The sequence below is a fragment of the Solanum tuberosum genome, unplaced genomic scaffold (genome assembly GCF_000226075.1).
Source record: "Solanum tuberosum cultivar DM 1-3 516 R44 unplaced genomic scaffold, SolTub_3.0 scf00371, whole genome shotgun sequence".
NCBI lineage: Eukaryota > Viridiplantae > Streptophyta > Magnoliopsida > Solanales > Solanaceae > Solanum > Solanum tuberosum.
The window spans coordinates 409,637-415,115 of record NW_006239294.1 but is presented as its reverse complement, the minus strand read 5'-3'; positions in this window follow the sequence as shown (position 1 = coordinate 415,115).

The window sequence follows — 5,479 nt, the reverse complement described above, 5'->3', positions numbered from 1 at the left end:
ATAATTCAATTATCTATCATATAATAGGTCATGGGACACACAATTACTTTTGTGCTAAAAGTTATGACCATCTGAAGTTGACCCATCAATAGTTTTCAGCTAACTAGCTGCTGACCCTCATCTACGGTCAGACCTACGGACCGTGGATCGAATGATGGTCCGTGCTGGTCGACCATAGTTCATGTCGATCCATGGTCACAGACCACGGACTGTGGTCTGATCTACGGACCGTGAGTCGGGACTTAGCTAATTTTTCTGAGCTGGTTTGGGGAGGGGTTGCAGTGGTGAACCACGGACCACCAGCACGGGCCGTGGTCTGACCTACAGTCCGTGGATGGTGACCGTAAGTTGCACCTGCAACTTCTCAAAATCTGCATTTTTGGTCTGTTTCGGATACGAGGTGTTACAATCAGGAGGATTACCTTCAACCATAACATGTTTCCCATGATGATTATTGTCTTCATTTTCTATATAAGTGATTCTCTCATCAAGAATCATATTATGATTTTTGAGAGAAGATATTTCTTTTTTAAGATTATTAATCTACTCAACCAAGTCTTGAATTGTAGTAGGAATATGATCCCTTTGAGACCTAAGTTTTAGCTGTCTCTTTACTTCTCCCATGGTATAAGCATTATTATGAGCGGGATTTTCTTTCGGAATCCTAGTATTACTAGTAGAGGTTTCTTGTATTACCAATTTTTTCAATAATTTGGGACCTTAACGTTGGATCATCAATCATCCTGAGCATCTCTACCCAATTATCATTACTTATAACATTGATATTTAAGTCCTTGAACTGAGAATACAACTGATAGAATTCGTCCTTATCTTTATTATCACAAGGTTGGCCAATCTAGCAAGACGTACATTCTTCCTCAGATGAGGACATGTAGTCTTCTTCATGAAGAACCTTTAGATCTTCACTTGTAGAGGATTTCTCTCCGTCACTATTGTTAGGGCTTGAATTTTCCGAAGAAGAATTGAGGAGGATTTTATATAAAGAATCCTTAATATTATCCTCTAGGTCAAGACTTTTAATCTTATCCTTGACCTTGCAATCCCTTGCATAATGACCTATTATACCATATTTGTGGCAGGCATTTGATTTATTATTCTTATAAAACTCCTTTTTCCCTTTATAATCTTTTTTTTTCACGTTTGTCTAAGCGTTTCTTTTTTCTGTACTGCCTATGGGGCTTTTCCTTATAATCTCTTTTTCCTCGATGCCTATTAGACTTCTTAGAGGATTCGGGCATATCGATTGCGAATTGTTCACAAAATTCCCCTAATTGTTATTTCTCATTCAAATGATATATTTTAATTTATTGATTCAACTTGATCTCGTTGCACAATGAGAGACCTTCTTGGGTGCAAACACTTATAAGTTTTCCATAAGTATAGTCATCATAATTAATACTCACCCATCTTCTCTAAGGGTTTTCCTAACCCTTTCTGCAAATAAAGCAGGGAGTCCGTCTATAAACTTGGATTTCCAATGAGAGTTATTACACTCAGGTAATTCCATAACTCTAGATAGAAAAACATCATTGTACCATCTAAAGGACGTAAGAGTTTTACATCTAAGGTTTTGGAGCATAGTCCTAATGGTTTCACTATTATCCGACCATCTTCCAGAAAAATGTTCTATAATGGTTAGGATCAAGTTGTAGACTACATTTGGAATCATTCCATTTTCATCCTTAACAGCATTTAAAATGGCCATACGTTGGGATTCTGAGAGCTAATTATCCCACCAACCCTTTAATTGGCCTGTAAATCCGACAATAATCATGTTGGTTGTATCCTTTCCAGAATTCTTGTTTGCCTTGCAGATCGTACTATACATAAAAATTCTATGAGCCAGGGTATAAATTGGCCTATCAGTAAAACCATCAATATTCCACTCATAAATTTCTATCCTGCTAAAACTATTGGAGACGTAATATTCTTGCTCTTCCAAGAGAATATCTTGAGGAGTCGGCCTAGGATAGTAATACATCCTTTCAACCGGTTTTTTAGCATGTTTCTCCGAGATTTTATTAATCTCATATGGAATATTATTCCTATCACTGATATCACTTTCACTTAGTTGGAGGGGATTAATATTTAACCCCTGAAACCTTTCTTGAAGCAATCTTTCGATATTATCAAGCTTTGATAATTTAAAGTCTTTAATTTCTAAAGGGGGTTGGATAGTAGGAGTAGCCTTCTCCTTTCCTTTAACAGGGATTTTAGACTTCTCTAATTCAGAATATAAATGACTAATTTTATCATGTAAAGAAAGAATATGCTCTCCTAAAATGCTCACATAAACATTTGTGTAATTATTTTGTCGTATTAAAGTTTTGACATGCTTAAAAGTAATAAGAGCAGTGTCATTATCATCAAACAACTCTGCAAATGCAGTAAAATATACAATCTTATTATCTTTTTCAATTTGAAAAGATTGCTGAGGAGGTAGGAGAGATTTGGTAATTGTACCATCAGATAATTTATAATCTTGTTCTAACATAGAAATATAGTTATAAACATATTTCGTCATAAACCATGGTACAAAAGCAATAGCTTTATTTGCTTTAGAAAGATCATTATAAAAATCTTCTTGGAAGAATGTTTGTTGATTATTATCAAAAAATTTGAAAAACCATTTTCTAAATGATTCCCATTTGGGCTGGAAAAATTCAGTTGAAATTTGCTTTCTTACTGGCGACCCCGATCTAAAATCAATAAGTTCTGATCTATTCATGTAAACCATTTGGAAAGTCCATTTCAGACAAAGTAGGGTCCATATCAGGAGTAATTATATGATTTTCAATCTTGATATTATCAACTCTCTTTCCTTCTTTCATATAAGAAGTGGATACTCTAAAATTATCTTCTTCTCTAATCTGAGAAGTAGACGCTCTAGAAGGCATATCAACAATATAATCAACAGGAGATATATAAGATGAGTTAGATCTAAGCATCCTTGAAGGAAAACCTAAATTATCAGCATAACTCATTAATAAATTTTGGTCAGTGAATTTGATCCTCACTATCCCATCAAGAGTTTGCTCAATATCAGAAATATCAGGATTTATATTAGTTTTAGGTGGGACTGTCTCTTCGATCACCCATTCCTTAGGAAAATCAATTTCATCCCATTTAATAGGTCTTCTAGTTATAACTTTAGACTTACTAAAATTTGTTTCTATCAAAATTGTTTCATTTTTAAAATTCATAATTTTACACATAGGATTTAAAGTATATAATGGCTTTTAAAAATGAAACAATTTTGATAGAAACAAATTTTAAGCAGATAGACCCTTGACTTAAGCAGATCAAGAAAAGGGAAGATTTACAGAACCGTGACAACAAATCCAAAAAAGATCTTACTTTTTCATAAAATTCATATCTTTATAAATTAATTTTCATAAACACAAAGCATGTTAAAGAAGATTACCGCAAAATGTCGGCACAACTGGGGCAGAACCTGATGATCAGAAAGCACAGTCAAAGAAAACTTTTGGATGAATCAAACTACATTGATAAGATTTATCATCTATGTATAAAAGTTTCAACCAAAAGGGAAACACACATATACATATATTTAATCAAGAGAAAAAAACTAGAGAATTTTGGGAGATTAATTTCACACCTGCGATTTGTCCTCACAGCAATTCTAAAGCTTCTTGTACTTGTTACTTCACCAAAACATTTCTTTTAGGGCATTTCATCAATATTTAAGGAGATAAACATATCAAGATTACTGCAATCTAAAATTTTTAACAATAAGTATAATACAAACAAAAAGTTTAAAATGTACTGAGTTGTGCTACCTTACCCTTCCAAAACACAGAAAATTGTTTTGAGGTTTCAAAGTCGAAGAGGGAGTGATCGAAGTGATGAAAAGGAAAAGGTTCCAAAGCTCCATTCTTTATTTTTTTTCCTTATTTGTAGAGACCAATTGCTTTCATATTTGATGGCCAAGTCGAGTAAGATACTCCCTAATTAAGACGACTTCGTATCTACGAGAGATAAATTTGCTCTACCTTTTTTTATGAATACAGCGTATAGATAGACAGTATACCATACATCATCAATTTGAAGGACAAACCTACAAACAAAAAAAAGTAGGATATGAGAACCTATAGATATTATGAAAAGGTAGGATAAGAAAATTATTAGATAATTTATTTTTTTGGTCGAACGAACACATTTTATTCAAAAACATCCAGAGTATCATTACAACATCTCATACAACTAGTCTCAAACTGATCAAAAACCTATACAATTCATCTTGTTTAGTTTGATATTTTCCCTGTATTGAATGCCTATCGTTTGCACACAAGTTTGTGAAAATAAATGTTCTATTTTTTCAGGATGATCACCACATAACAAGCATAATGTATCCTGGCACATATGGATGCATAATCTTTTAACTGAAATTGGATTGAAACACCATACACCATCAAACCTTTGGTGTGATAATCATGTTGTTCTTCATATTGCATCGAATTCGGTGTATCATGAAAGAGCTAAACATATTGAGGTTGACTGTCATTTCATTCATTATAAGATTCAGGAAAACTTGATTTCCACCGGCTATGTGAAGACCGGAGAGCAACTAGCTGATTTGTTCACAAAAGCACTAAATGGAGCTCGAGTTAATTATCTATGTAACAAGTTGGGCATGATCAATATTGTTGGAATGTATGCGTCCACCAGTCACCAAGTGACCAGGTCCCTTCGACAGAATAACAGTGCAGAAAGTAAATATCACAATGTAAAACAGGCACAAGAGTTTTACGTGGAAACCTCTTTGCTCAAGGGAGTAAAACCACGACCTGTCACATAGGATTTCCAAACTTGTTTTCACTAATCTTCTCAAGCAAAAGCAAAACACAGTTTACAACCACAACCGTGAGATTAACACCCTAATCCCACACTAAGTAATACTCTTATTACTTAAACGAGCCAAAGCAGATACAACACTGCCCACTAAGCTATCACCCCTAGATAACTTAGACTTTGCTAAGCGGTTACCACACCGCCCACTAAATCAACTAGCTCCTAGATGACTTAGAATTTGACTAAAGCAGCAAAAACAATGTTGCCCACTAAAACCAGTTAAACTCAAACTGATTTAGACTTTAGAAACCGAAACAAATATCTGAATCCTTTATAAACTAGGAACAAATTTACAATATACGCACGGAAGTATAACTCCTAAGACACACTCTGATGCTTGCAGCTTGATCAGGTCCTTGTTATTCTTGCCGGAGAATACTTCTTGAAAGTGAGTCTTTGCAAGTGTTCTTGAGAATTTTCAAGTTGCAAAAACTGACAAAACTCAAACTCAACAAAGACGCTTCAGCACTCTATCAGGTCCCTTTGTTGAGCATGAGTATTGTTCTTCCTTGAAGATGGCCTTCTTTTAAAGCTTATGAATTTTCAAAAGAAAATCCAAGTTTTTGTTTGCCAAGTCTTGAGTTTG